This window comes from Pogoniulus pusillus, chromosome 20 (genome assembly GCF_015220805.1).
Source record: "Pogoniulus pusillus isolate bPogPus1 chromosome 20, bPogPus1.pri, whole genome shotgun sequence".
In the NCBI taxonomy this organism is placed as follows: Eukaryota; Metazoa; Chordata; class Aves; order Piciformes; family Lybiidae; genus Pogoniulus; species Pogoniulus pusillus.
This window is the reverse complement of record NC_087283.1, coordinates 1,644,446-1,659,781: the sequence shown is the minus strand read 5'-3', so window position 1 is coordinate 1,659,781 and position 15,336 is coordinate 1,644,446. Positions and strand designations below refer to the sequence as shown.

The window sequence follows — 15,336 nt, the reverse complement described above, 5'->3', positions numbered from 1 at the left end:
ACCAAAAGCTATTGTCAGAAGAGTCACAGAGTCATACAACTGCTTGGGTTGGAAAAGACCTCCAAAACCATCAAGTCCAACTGTCAACCCAACACTACCATGGCCATTAAACCACATCCCCAGGTGCCATGACCACAGGCCATTTCCTCTCATTCTGTCTCCTGATCCTAGGGAAAAGAGACCAACCTCTACCTCACTGCAAACTCCTTTCAGGCAGTTGTAGTGAGCTCTCCCCTTAGCCTACTTTTCTCCAGACTAAACAATCTTTATTTGTTAAAATGTCCATGGACATTTCCTTGTAGCCAGAAAGGATTAATAAATCCATTCAGCAGTGATGGAATCTGTAAGGCATAACTTGGAAGGTGCTGAGATACTCAATGAGGTTCCTAGATGTAAATGAAAATATCTTCCTCGAAGCTTGTGAGTGGTGTTCAGTGCCTCTGGAACACAGCATGCTGAAGAGCCCTGAGAAACTCTCTCATTGCTTTCCTTGGGTTTCTCCTCAGGTAAAATAAGTCAACTAACAGCTCACTCAGCAGGCATCTAAACAGCCCTTGCTACTCCAGGCCTGCTGCCCTGGGGCACACACAGAGAAAACAGGGGTTTGCCCTTTACCTTTTCTGAGCAGTGCAGGTGAAGGGCTCCCTGCTTCCCACTCTGTTTAGATGAGCTCAACAGCTTGCTTGTTTCCAACCCCACAGCTGTGGACATCAAAGGCTCCCCAACGGCTGGAAATGCAAGTGAAGTAATCTGCAACAGTAAATCATCTCTGGGGCAGTGATCTGCTGTGAACTTCAGATTATCACTGAGCTGCATCCTACCAGATAACTGCCAGTTCCTTGCAAAACCCTATCAGCAACCTCCCTGCTCTCCTCTCAGCAACGGCACAGGAATGGCTTCTCTTGTCAGGAGACTTCACCCTGGCTGCTCTCCTCACACAAGACTTTGAGAAAGGTCCCCTCATTAGTTGCTTTACTCTGCTGAATAATTAACACATCTCACTTTTTAAAAGCCATTCATCTTTGCTGCTGGACATCGTAAAAGGTGTAACAGTCTAACCAGCCTCAGCCTTCCAGCAGCTGGGAAATTGATGCCATCACCTGTGCTGGACTGGAGTGCCAAACAGAGGCAAGAGAGAATTTATCATAGAATGGTTTGGGTTGGAAGGGACCTTAAAGCTCAGCCAGTTCCAACCCCCTGCCATAGGCAGGGACACTTCCCACTAGCCCAGGTTGCTCAAGGCCTTATCCAGTCTGGCCTTGAACACTCCCAGGGAGACTGTAGAGCACAGAATCACCCAATGTGATCAAAGATCATTGGGTGATTCTGTGCTCCACAACCTCCTTGGGCAACCTGTGCCAGTGTCTCACCACCCTCACTGGAAAGAACTTCTTCCTAGCGTCTAGTTTAAATCTCCCCTCTGCCAGTTGGCAGGGGATCGGAACTGGGTGATCTTTGAGGTCACTTCCAACCTAAACCATTCTATGATTCTATGATTTATTACAACTGGTCTCAAACAAGGGGAGTTTGTAGTTAGGTCCCACACTCCTCAGGCTTCCTTTGGCATTATTTAGTACAAATCTTCCTCTGCAAGGCCAGGGCAAGACCTTTGCTTGCATTCAGTCTTTGCACACAGATCAGGGTCAGAATACAGCAGGTGGCACTGAAGAATGCCTCACAGAAGGGTTTGGGCACTCTGGCTAGACTGTGACAAAGCCCACTGGCTCCGCAGCGTGGGCTCAACGTGCTGATGTGAGCCTGATGTGGGCAACACCACCAGAGACTCTCCAGCCTGGGCTTTGGTGTGCCAGCCTCAGCTATGACCACAAAGCTAAATCTGCCCTGAGTGGGCTCAAGACTGAAAACTAACCATAATCAAGATGTTACAAACGTTTTCTCCTTCTGGAAGGCTGACTTACACCGTCTTGCTTCTGGGGTTCTAATTGCACCTGGGAAAGATCCTGCTCAATTTCATTTTGCAGCCAGCACTGACAGAGCTTTGCAGGAACCTGGTCTCGTTCATAGGAGGGCTCCAACTTTGTTTTGCTTGCAGGTATAAAAAATATTCTTACAGATAGGAAATCTCCAAACTGCTTTGGAAATGATGTTTGTGCAAACCAGGCAGAGCCTGTGCTGCTCAAATATCAGACACTATTTAAAGTCCCCATTCACATGTCTGCCAACCCCTAAAACTCTCTCTAAAACAATCCTAAATACCCTACCAACTTTTGTGTTTCTCTTTCAGCCAGTTTCCTTTCATTCAGCTCCTTCATTAGAACCAGTAACAAATAAGTTGGTATGGCAATAATAAGGCTAAGTTTATCTTGTTTCCTCCACTCCCTTTTCTCACTGTATTACTAAGACTTGGAACAATAACAGGATACCGGGATGCAGGATGGGAAAAGGTTGACTCCCAGCTGGAAAACCTTGGAGACTGAAGAGCTGAACACTCCCAGTATTGCTTAACGAAGACTGGAGTGGATTTTTCTATTTGATCTTCATTCTCTGCCTCCTGCTTGAACATTTTGGGATATCCTTGGTTTCAGTTTGCCTGACCTGGGAACGAAACAAAGCTCCGCTGGCTCTGGCTCAGGTAAGGGTGAATGGTTATTTGCTGTCTCTCACCTATGAACTTCATTTCAAAGGCTTTTTACCTGACCAAAACCTCTCTTCTAATGCCTTAACTTTAAGAAATGTGAGCAGACAGACTATGAATTTTATCCATATCCACAGAATCACCTGGGCCTAACACTGACAACATTTAAACCAAACTTAGCGCAGACAAAGCAGAGCTGCTTGCAGCTGGCACTGGAAGGGAGCCACTTTCTGGCTTTCTCGGGCTGTAGGATATTCCCAGGTTGTTTAAAGGCAGAGCTGTTCTCTGCTCTTTTTGTGGTCCTGATTTGTAGTGGTTAGATTATGCTGTGGCTGCTCACTCACAATGGGAAAGGGACAGAACTGATACTGCAAGTGACATCTCTGAAGCCTTTAGGCACAGCTCAGTGCTGCTTTGATGGGCAGGAGCATGCCATGTGCTTGGGTCAATGTTTGATCAAAGCAGAGGCTGCCTCAGTGTCTGTCTTTAAGAAGCCGTGACTTTCTTGTGCCAAGAGGAGGTGAAAGCCATCGTGTCCAGCAGCCAGCCTGGGCACATCCCTCCTGCTATGAAATCAGGTCAAGGCTTCAAGGGCAGTGGACATGAACACATGGGGGACTTTGTCTCTTACATCTCAAGTTTAAAGTGGCTCAGGTGCTGGAAGGTGTCCAGAGAAGGGCCATGAGGATGAGCAGAGGTCTGGAGCTGCTCTGCTATGAGGAGAGACTGAGGGAGTTGGGGCTGTTCAATCTAGAGAGAAAGCTCCGAGGTTACCTCATTGTAGCCTTTAGGTATCTTAAGGGGGCTACAAGAAAGCTGGGGAGGGACTTTTTATGCTGTCAGGTAGTGACAGGACTGGGGGGAATGGAACAAAGCTGGAAATGGGGAGATTCAGAATGGCTGTTAGGAAGAAATTCTTCACCATGAGGGTGGTGGGAGCCTGGAAGGGGTTGCCCAGGAAGGTGGTAGAAGCCTCATCCCTGGAGTTGTTTAAGGCCAGGCTGGATGAGGCCTGATCTAGTGTGAGGTGTCCCTGCCCACGGCAGGGAGGTTAGAAGTGGTTGATCCTTGTGGTCCCTTCCAACCCTGACTGATTCTGTGATTCTACTTTAGCATTCTAGCCCTAGACCACCAGGCTTTACATCCCCTTCAGCAATTATGATTTTAGGAGTTTCTTGATCTCAGTGGTCCAAAAAGAAGGTGTTTTTTTTTTCCTGACAAGGTACTTTATGAGCAGTGGCTTGATACAAGAAGTTGGTGGAAAAGGCTTTTATCTTATCCTAAAGATTGTGTAGCAAGTCCCTGGAGCTAACAAGTTTGCTGTGGAGCTTGCAGAGACAAAGCATTTATGCATAAGAGATGAAGTGATACTGCTTTTTCTGTAAGAACTCTATCCTGCAATAGCAGAGCTGTCAACGTGCACAGCACCTTGCTGTGCTGCTTGTCACACTGTAATAAAGATAAAGGAAAGGAAGAAATGCAGGGGGGGGTGGAAATAGAAAGAAAGATATGGAAGGAGATTAATTTCTGTAAGAAAACCTGCTCTGCTCTTAGCTACTGAAAACATTCAAAGTTGGTTGCTACTGCAGCTAACAAAGGTGCAGTTAATCAATGTGTGCCTGCCTCTCCTGATTATAAATCATGACATCAGCATTTGTAAAAGCACACAGTGTTACAGATGTTCAGGCAGGAGAAAAATAGGAGACAAAAGCAAGGATACTTCAATGATTTACAGAAGCTCCTCATCTGAGGTTAATTTGTGCCTTGTAACAACCACCAGTATAGCAGAAACAAATCACAGAAATGCTGACTTGCAATTTATCTCTGGTACCTCCAGGAGGTACTTTTTATCCTTAAATAAAGGGTGGCCAACAGGAGAAAAGGACACAGGATTAATCTAGGGTATGAAAGCCATAGAACAGTCTAGTATACTACAGAGGAGAATGGGAACTTACAACCAATAAAGCAAATTAATTTGAAAGCAAAAGATAAACACAATTAACAAATCACTCCTGCCTTGCCCACAGACCTGGGCTTTGCTTTTCACAGTGCTGTAGCTGCACTGCAGTGCAACAAGAAGCATCCCCCAAAGCTTTGCTCTTTACCACAAGATCATTAAACTGTTCCTTAAACATTTGAAAACAAATGAAATAGCTACAAGTCTGCGCTTGCACAGCACTAAATGCAGGCTCAGTGCCACGGAGGCAGCCTTGTACAGCACCACAGAAACACAGAGTGGTAGGGGCTGGAAGGGACTTCTGGCGATTATCCAGACCAATCCCCCTGCCAAGGTCACACAAGAACACATCCAGGCAGGTTTGGAATGTCTACAGAGATGGAGAGTCCACCACCTCTCTGTGCAGCCTGCTGTGGGGCTCTGTCACCCTTAAATTAATTCTGGTGTTCCAGTTTGTGCCTGTGACCCCTGGCCCTGTCACTGGGCACCACTGAATGCAGCCTGGTCCCATCCCCCTGACACCCACCCTTTAAGTATTGATCAGCACTGAGGAGAGCCCTGGGGCTGCTGAGTCCCAGAAAGCTGAGAGGGGATCTTACCATTGTCTATAAATACCTGGGGGGTGGGTGTCAAGACAAAGGGGCCAGGCTCTTCTTGGTGGTGCCCTGTGATAAGACAAGGAGCAACGGGTACAAGCTGGAAGACAGGAGGTTCCACCTCGACTTGAGGACACACTTCTTCATGGTCAGGGAGCCCTGGAGCAGACTTCCTGGACAGGTTGTGGAGTCTCCTTCCCTGGAGACTTTCAAGACCCATCTGGATATATTTCCGTGTGACCTTCTCTAGGTGATCCTGCTCTGGCAGGGGCTTTGGACTGGATGACATCCAGCCCCTAACGTTCTGTGATTCAGGCTGATCATTTCTAGACTAAAAAGCCCCAATTCTCAGTCTTTCTTTCCGGGAGAGACGTTCCAGTCTCCTTCAGGACCTTCTGCCCGAACAGTGAGCAGGTTTGTTGCCAGGCTTGCCTCACATCCTGCCTCTGTTGAGAGAAACAGCTGAAAACAGGATACAGGTACAAAGCACTGGGGTGGCTGTGAAGCTCCTCTGATTTAGGGTGCTCAGGGAACAAAGACCTTCACTGTGCACCCATCAATCCATTGCTCCAATTAACATTTCAGATGAAAAACAGAAACACTATTTTCAAAGCCTTTCTCCCTGTCAGGGGGTTTGTCTGCAGAACTCCAGAATCAGCTCCGCTAATACTTTATATTTTCTCTTAAGGAAGAGGTTCCCTGATTATCTCTAGCAGCTTCCTGTCTGCAAGCTACCTTCCTGGTTATTTTTATCAGGTATTCACCAGTCTGGGTATTGCTCAGGTTCTAGAAGTTTAAATCAGAGGTCCAAACGTTAGTGTCAAAAGGAAAGTAAGAGGTTCTCTGTCCTTGGGGGAAATTCGTTGGCCACTGGTGTGTGCAAACAAACAAACATTTCCCCCTTTGTTATCCTTCTGGGTTTACAAATCAAAAATCCCTCAAAGTTTAGCCCTGCCAAGACTGGTTCCCCTCCTACCACAGAACACAGCAGACAGTGATTGTTTGTGTCAGCTGGAGATAGACTGAGACAGAGGTGCCCAGCTCACAAGCACCAAGGTAAAGCAATTCCCCACACGTGCCTTTGAAGAGCTGATCAGAATGTGATCAGGAGCAAATCCAGAACTGGACAGCTGAGCATTTGCCTGATCCATCTGCAGACTTCTCTTTGAAGGGCCCCTGCAGGCATATTTCTACTGCAAACAGAGCAGACAACACTGCTGCTACACTCCTGAGCAGAAGCCACCACTTTTGCTGCCAAGAAATTTGGAGGCATCCTGCTCCAGGTCTCTCCTTGCTCGAAGTACAGAGCCCACTGCAAACCAAGGAACCCCACCAACAGCACTGGGAACAACGACATGGAAAAGGAATGTGCATGTGCCAACCACCTCCTGATTCTGCAGTCACTTTGGACTTGGAACATAAGCAAATGAGTAAAAATCTGTGAAGAATCTGGTTACAGGTCTTCAGCACCAGAACACAACGAGCCCTGCCACTCAGTGAGCTTCACTCCTCTCTGAACTCGCACCTGAACACCAGGTGTGTCAGAAAGCCTCCTCTCTACTGCTACCTGAAAGGAAGCTGGAGTGAGGCTGGTGTCAGCCTCTTCTCCCAAGTCTCTACTGACAGGACAAGAGGTTATGGCCTCAAGCTACACCAGGGGAGGTTTAGACTGGATACTAGGAAATGTTTCTTCACTGCAAGAGTGGTGAGGCATTGGAACAGGCTGCCCAGGGAGATGGTGGAGTCATCATCCCTGGAGGTGTTCAAGAAACCTGTGGGCATGGTTTAGTGGCCCTGGTGGTGGTGGGGTGGTGGTTGGACTGGATGAGCTTAGAGGGGTTTTCCAACCATCATTATTTACTGATTCTGTGATTCTCTGGAACTAGGCAGGTTTTGAATTGAAGATTTCACTGAGTATTTTAAGGAAGTTCTCTGTAACATCCTGATGTTAGCTGGAACACAAAGAGTTACAGAGCACCACTTGGGTTACAGATAGGCCACAAGGAGAAGTGCTCTCAATTCTTTATCTTTCAAAATCTAAGGAGATCATTTTTATGTTCCCTGCCTTCTTGGCACAAAACCCCTCCCGTTCCTGCAGGCTTTCACCCCTCTCTTCTGCCAAAACGTCAGGAGGAAGAGCTCCCTGTTTCTGTCACACACTGGAGTCAGAAGCACACCACCAGACTCCCAAAACATCAGCAGCCCATCTGGCTCTGCCCTGGCTGTACTAAGCCATTTCTCTGCATTTTCCTCTCTCCTCAAGCCCACCAGGAACACCTGGAATGGTCCTTCTGCCACCTGGGAAAGTTCACAGGGTGCAAGGTGGTTTATCTACAGTACACACAGACTCTTCTCCCTATTGTGTATGACAGTGTCAAAGGGAAATTCCACTGCCACAGTGTGTCTGGAGGATGCAGTTCAGCTTCTCCTGCCTTTGTCTACATTCCTAAGCCACACTTTGGTAGGATCAGTCTTCCTCTTCCCCTTCCTTTTATGATGCTATCTGCTACGAATCTGTGTGGTGGAAGTCCTCCAGGAGTGGAAAGTCTCCCTTACAACATACTGCTAAAGGAGACCAAGGGCCTAAGGCTGCTCTCCTGCAAATGATAGGAAATCCTGCCATTGATGGGAGCTGTTCCTGTGATGGGTTCAGCTTCACTGGCAGAACCTTCACTGGCACAGTTTTAGGTCAGCTTCTCCATTCTCTTTGTGGCCTACCTGCAGGCCTAGACCTGAATTCAGAAGAGACTTTCAGTGTCTTACTAGCTTTTCTTCTCGTTATCTTTTAGGTATGTGTGATCTGTCTGCAGGAGAGCAGACTAATCATGTCAGGGTTAGTCCAGTCAGTTACTACCACTAAAGAGGTATCAGACTTCCCACCATCTAATCAACGAATCCAAACCTCCAGCGGAATGCCACACGTTGGCTGTTTGCTCAGTGTTGTTGATTTAGGTTAGAATCACCCAAACCAGCAGTGCACCCCACCTAAAACATGGAGCCAGCAGAGAAATGCAGAAGAGAGGGCAGAAAGCAAAGGGCACCAAAAAAGAAAAAGAGGCAGAAATGGTTTTTGTGCTGAGTTGGTTTTACAGTGACACAAAGGTGGACTGGACAGTGACAAGGCTGCTGCAGGGCTCTGTCACCTGCAGCACCACGTTTGCTTTGCACACTGGGTTTGCCAGCAGCTGCCCTGGTGAAAGTCTGGGATCAGAATAGATACGGAACCCTCCACTAACTGCACTGGGAGATGAGCTAAGTTTCACACAGGAAGAAAGAGTCACGTTTCTCTTTGGAACAGATTGCATCATTTTCCTGCCCTGAGCTGGTGAGCTGGGTCACCATCTCACAGAAGTATGGATTGATCTCTGGCTTCCTCACATGAAGAGGAAGACCTCCTTCCCCACAAGAAAGGGGCTTCAGTGGCTGTGATTAAAACGCGAGCTGTGGGAGAACTAAAAGTTCTACTTACACAGCCACTAACTAAGGACGGTGGAAAAAAAATCCCACTCCAGCTTAAGAAAGATCTCCAGCTGTGTTTTGGATCTAGGCAGCAAACCCACAAGTGCAGCACTGCTGTGAAGAAGAACTTCCCAAACAATCAGGTTGCTTTAAAGCTGTCAGCTCCCAGGGGGCTGCAGGCTGCTCCCTGACTGTGCTCACTGCACTGAGCCCCAGCAGGGCAGCAGCCACCAGCCTAGATGCTGGGCGCTGGCTTGAGCAGACCTGTGAGCAGAAATGACTCCAGTCACCTAGCTAGAAGCCCCTGGCTCTCACTTGTGTCACTTCAACAAAGCATTCCTACCAGGTGGAAAGAAAAGCAGGGCCTGCCTTGCAAGGGCATCACTCCTCTCACATGCTGAGCTGCCTGCGGCTGCAATCTGCTTCATGAAGCAGTCTCTACTCGGGTGTGGGTTCCCCCAGCGACTCTGAACTGGGCTTGTAAAATTCATCAGCCTAACGACCTGCTCAAGACAGCACATAGATAGTGGAGCAAAACACAACACTGTGCTCTGTCAAATCACAGGCACTCCCAGATGGGAACAGTTCCATGCAGAAAAGAAGTCAGGAACACAACAGCTTCCCTCAGCTTTTTAAGTTTCTCTCCGCCTGAGGTCTGACTTTTCAGACCTCCCAGGTCCCTTTAGCAGCTGGGAATTTGCTCCCCTAATTTTTATTTGGATTTCAAGAAAGACAAAACAAGATTTTTCTTGACAAAGATCTAAGCTGCAAGCAAAAACCATTGAAAGGCTCATTGTAAATTCATAAGAGCACTAATAATATCATTTGTATCACCCCAAAACATATGGGAGATGGTAACAAAGGAAGCAGTCCAGGAAAAGACTAACTGGAGGGGTGGGCAGAAAAGGTCTCAGAGTTAATTAAGCCTGGTCTGGAAGTCTAGGTCAATAAGGGCAGGAAATAGAGAAGAATGAACTGACATTTGGCTTTAGTATTCAGTATTTACTGGCTTTTTAAAAGCCAATAAAGAACTGAATACTAATTGCAAAGCAGACCAGATCCAGACACACCCTGGGTTTTTAGCCTCTTGCCCAGTCAGAAGAGATCTGTGTATGTGGAACTGCTTTCCTTATCTGCCTCAAAGTGGATGTTCAGAGGAAATATAAATGCATTCAGTTATCCAGCAGAATCACCTGGACAGAAGGGCCAGAGCACACAGCCAGCTGGACGTGGGTCCCCTGCTCCAGATGACTTCTAGCACAGTAAATAGCAATTACTGTGACCTGTGCTCAAGACAGATACTTGTGCTCTTGAGCTTTGGTTGAAGGAAAATGTCAGGGGAAAAGAAATAATCTTATCTACTGTAAACACAGCTCCATTGTGCTTACAAAAAAAGAAATGTAAAGAACTCATACTTCTTGCAAGCAGTTCCTCAAAGGATGGGGACTTGTCCTTCATCAGAACTCCTCAGCTGAAGCTTTGCACTGGGAAACCTCTCTGGTATGAAGGTTTCATCTAGAAGCAAAGGGCAGGTGGGAAAAGCTCTGAACACATTATCCCTGTAGCAAACCTTCAGTTTGTGGCCACTGTCACTGGGCACCTCAGTCATCTCCTGAGGTCCTTTCCAACCTGTACCATTTATGGTTCTGTGATCTCCTCAGCTGCATTGATCCAGTGCTGCAGCATTAACACTAGGAGCTGAACAGCACCAAATGCACTCAGGAGTGCTCTCACAATGCTGAGTGATGTGCTGGACCTGTTTAAGTAGCAGGTTTAGTTAAGATATTGCTGAAGTGGCTCTTCATTCAGAGCTACTATCACAGGTATAAAATGTCATTTCACAATCAGTTTTCAGGCAGGCATTTGCACTCCAGATTGTTTAGTCATCAAAGTGGCTATTTGCTCAGAGGTACTACCATGCATATAAAAAGTCAATTTATACTGAGTTTTCAGGTAGGCTTTTGCACTCCTGACTGTTTAGTCATCAGTGGGAACCACTTTTCAGATGCATAAAATCGACATAAGGACAATCAAAACTATAATAGCAGGTAGTCAGGCCCTGGGCCCATTTAAATCAGCTCAATAATCTGGAAATGAAGAGGCAGCCCAGCGTCCTCAGGCAGGGCTGTGCTCAGAATGAATCACTGTGTGCTCCTGAGGACATGTGACAAGAAGGCCTTAAGAAGAAACAAAAGGAACACTGAATAACCTCCCGACACAAACCATGCCTGAAAATGCAACCCAAAACCACCCAGCTTGCACACATCACTGTTTTTTTAAGTAATGTTACCAGAGTTTGAAGACCTTCCCCAGTTCCCCTTCTCGCCGTATCCCACTGTGTGCCCTCAGCTCTTCTGGCACTGTAAGCCCCAGGGAGCGGAGGAGGATCACAGTGGTGCAGCTTCGATGCCAAGCTGGAGCTGAAGCGAAGGTAACGATTACACCTCGGTGACTGCTTTGCTGCTGTCCTTCTCTGGGCTAGCCAGCAGCTGCTAAGAGCAATGCTGGCTAACCAGATGAAGAAATGGGGAGAGCGAAATCCTGGACTGCTGCTACTCCTCACCCCAGTCCACTGTCAGGAGGGGACAAGCACATCTAAGTCCTCTGTGCTTCAGCTGTACCTTTTGAAGGGAATATTTGCTTTTTGTCCAGCTGCAGGACTTTGCTTAGAGGAATGAGGAGGCTCTGCTGAGACCCCACCTCCAATACTGCAGCCAGCTCTGGTGTCCCCAGCATGAGGAGGACTCAGAGCTGTTGGAGGGAGTCCAGAGGAGGTCACAAAAGTGATCCCAAGGATTGGAGCACTTCTGCTGTGAGGACAGGCTGAGGGAGCTGAGGATGTGCAGCCTGGAGAAGGCTCCAGGGGGTCCTCAGAGCTGCCTGCCAGAACCTGAAGGGAGCCTACAGGGAGGCTGCAGAGGGACTTTTCATCAGGGTGTCTAGAAACAGGCCAAGGGAGAAAGGTTTGAAGCTGAGGCAGAGCAGGGTTAGACTGAAGCTGAGGAAGAAACTCTTCAGTATGAGGGTGGTGAGACTGTGGAATAGGCTGCCCAGGGAGGTTGTGGCTGCCTCCTTCTTGGCGGTGTTAAATGCCAGGCTGGATGAGGCCTTGAGCGGCTGAGTCTAGTTGAGAGGTGTCCCTGCCCATGGTGGGGAGGTTGAAGCAGATGAGCTCAGAGGTGCCTTCCAACCTGAGCCATTCTAGGACTCCATGGATGCAAACTTCTAATTAGTAGAGTATTGTCTGTATCACCACTTGACATTTGTTTTAATAACTGCTCCCAGTCTGCAGGAAGAAACTGCATCATGTGAGCCATGTGCTGCATAAATCGGCGTGAATAGCAGAATCCCTCAGTTAGCTGCCTGCAGTACCCTGCAGACAAAGAGTTATTTGCTGAAATAATTCAGCACATACAATGACTAATGCTGGTGAAAAACCCATTACTTGCTAAAGGAAAATTTAAGAGCAAAGCAAGAAACGTAGCTATTTGAATAAACCATTCTCCTGCTAACTTCAAAGAACATTTATGGTCCCTGCTTAAGCTGAAACAGAAGTTTGAATTACTGCTCTAATCTGGTGGAGACACAGGGGTGTAACTGGAGACTGTGTGGTAAGGTAGAGCAGTGGTGGGACCTCCCAGCAGTGTGCCAGAAGACCCAGGTGTGGGATGGTTCAGCCACAGTGCATGCTGTGCTGGCCCCTTCTCTGCCAGCCTGTGCTCACAGGGCTCCTTAAAGGGCGCATCTTACTTCCTCTTCTTAGCCCTATCTGCCACAGCAGATGAGAAGCAAAAAGCCAATCCCTACACATCATCCACCTGTCATCCCTCTGAAGCCTTCTTGCTTCTGACTCCATGGGAATGCATTCCCTTGCTCAGGCATGGGAATCTGCTGCTTTCTCTGGCATTTCAAATGAGATCTGCTGCAAGGGAGAAACTAGCACGGCCAGAAACAAAAGAGAGAGCATTTAATACAGCTTGTCAAGTGCTAACATCCATGGAACGTGGCCTTCACACCAGGACAGTGCCCTTATCCAGTTACTGCTCCTCAGGGTCCTGCTTCTGAAGTGCTTATACATGCTGCCGAAGCAGGGCACTCTCCAGCATAGTGAACAATTCAGCTACAGATTGGGCAGCAGTGGACTTCCAGCTGCTGAAGGCAAAACTTGCATGGTACAACAGAGGAAGTCTTCTCAGAGTCACACTGTCCCATGGAGCAATGTACATCAAATGTCCCTGGGCAGCATGCAAGGTGCTGGAGTGTGGAGTGTTCTTCCTACCAGGATGAGACATTTTGAAAGGTACCAAAGGCAAAGCAGAAGTCATTTCCTGCAAGAGGCTCTTCTGCCTCAGTGCACAGCAGGAGGCAGACTGACCTCCAGCACACTGCTCAGAGGAACCATTCAATCACCATGAATTCATTTCTGAGGAGCTAGAAGAAGTGAAGCCATCTTAAAATCTAAGAACACAGAGGTGGAGCTGCAGAAGGGAAGGGTAGCTTAAGCTTCAGATGAAATGTGCATATATTTGAAGAGATTCAGCCTATCACTTTCTGTACCAGTGGCCAAGCTTCAAACAAGGTCTGAAGGGTGAGACACAGACAGGCCATCAACTTCAAAGGAGAGTTTGAATTTGCTGTGTGGATCTTCAGGGGTTATCAGGATGTTGCCACAGTCCCAGACCTCCTATACAGATAACCATAAACTGGTTAAGAATTTGGGGCTTCGGCTTCTGATAAGCAGTGGCCCTGTATTAGGACACCAGAGGTCTCAGAGTTGCTGTTACTTCCCAGCAGCAGTAAGAGAAGTACCTTGAGGAGTTTGACAGAGGCTCTGAACTGAGCAGGAACAGAGGCAAACACTAGGAAAATACTGCTGGGGAGACACCAAATGTCTCATCACAAAGTAGCACTGGACTGAGACCAGTATGCTCCAGGGGAGATTGGACTCTCTAAATTTAAAATGCCTTCTGCAAGGAGGTTTGTGTAGGTATTGCTTGGAGCGAAGTGGGCAGCACTGTCTTCAGCTTTCCCAACTCATCCCTTCACCACAGCAGCACAGGAGACCTCCACTGTACCAGAGCTACAACAGAAAGGGGCTTTCTAAACACTACAGCTTGCTTTTTCCAGAAGCATAGCCTGGACCAGTTGAAGTCACCCAGCTGGTTTCCTTTGGCTATCCTGGTTTGTAGCTCTATGAATGAAAGACAGACTCACACCATCACATCAGAACCACAGCAATGCCTCCCAGTTTCCAGCTGTAGCCTCTTCGTGTTTTCAAAGAAACCAGAGCAAAACAACTAAATCTTACTCATTTTCCTCAAAATATTCTGAGGCAAACCAAGGGAGACCTTACAGCAACGTCCCAGGATCTGGAGGGGACTGCAGGAAAGCTGGGGAATGATCTTGGAGGTCTCTTCCAATCTGGTTGATTCCATGATTCTATGATAAAGTGAGGGGCAGTGGCTTTGAGCTGGAAGAGGAGAGACTTAGACTGGAGATTAGGAAGGAATTCTTTACAGCCAGAGTGGGGAGACACTGGAGCAGGTTGTCCAGGGAGATATTCAAGGCCAGGCTGGATGAGACCTTGAGCAACCTGGGCTGGTGGGAGGTGCCCCTGCCCCATGGCAGGGGGTTGGAAGTGGATGAGCTTTAATGTCCCTTCCAACCAAAAGCATTCTATGATACTGTGTCAATAAGTACACAGAATCATAGAATGGTTTAGGTTGGAAGGGACCTCAAAGCTCATCCAGTTCCAACCCCCTGGCATAGGCAGGGACACCTCCCACTAGAACAGGTTGCTCAAGGCCTCACCCAACCTGGCCTTGAACACCTCCAGAGAGGTTGTGGGTCGCAGAATCAGAGAACATGAACAAAGATCACATTCTTTGATTCTGTCATCCACAGCCTTCCTGGGCAACCTGTGCCAGTGTCTCACCACCCTTACTGGAAAGAACTTCTTCCTAACATCCAATTTAAATCTCCCCTCTGCCAGTTCAAATCCATTCCTCCTCATCCTGTCATTACAAGACCTTGTCAGTAGTCCCTCCCCAGCCCTTCTGTAGCCCTCTCCAGATACAGGAAGGCCACTCCAAAGTCTCCTCGAAGCCTTCTCTTCTCCAGGCTGCAGAGCCCCAACTCTCAAATGCAAACAACCAGCTAATCCCAAACGTTTCAGCTAAACCCATGAACTGCACAAAGCACAACTTAGCTATTAAAAAGCTACTTCAAAGCCACCTTTGTAGTCATTTCCTGCAAGCACAAAGGTGGAAGAATGTTCCTCAGTTTATGTACAACAAGCTAGAAGACAAGAAAGAGGAAAGCAATATTTTGTGGTAAATAAAATCTTTTTACTGTCAGTGATGCTGCACCACAGGATGACACTGATTGCCTAGTTACCAAAGAGTAATTTTGGAAGCATCTCAGCCACCTTCCTGCTGAAAATATTAATTTAATCTCACATCTAGCAACCTGTGTGATGTCAACATCTCGATCACAATTAATGCTTTTATTTTTGATGAACGTGCTGACAGCTCCTAAAAGCTAATGGAAAGTCATTTATGTGCAATTTAAAGTCTGATTACCTGAGTGGTAAAGTTCCCTGGCAGTCCTTTATATTGGGAAGGGGAAATTTAGTAAGAAAATAAATCAGCTTTGCTACATTAAAATAACTTCTCTGTCTGGTAGGGAAGTTGTGCCTAAAGTTTGTTATTATTAACCTGCGATACAGA

General features: G+C 47.4%; 1 protein-coding gene across 3 annotated transcripts in view; it reads left to right on the top strand.

The window, feature by feature from the left end:
* Positions 1 to 2,467: 2,467 nt before the first annotated feature.
* The window catches only part of CDH5 (cadherin 5), a 31,864-nt gene continuing 18,995 nt past the window's right edge, over positions 2,468 to 15,336 (top strand). For all 3 annotated transcript variants that reach the window (XM_064159931.1, XM_064159930.1, XM_064159929.1), the window contains exon 1: positions 2,468 to 2,593. The gene's annotated coding sequence lies outside the window, so the exon portion shown is untranslated. The remainder of the gene's footprint in view (positions 2,594 to 15,336) is intronic.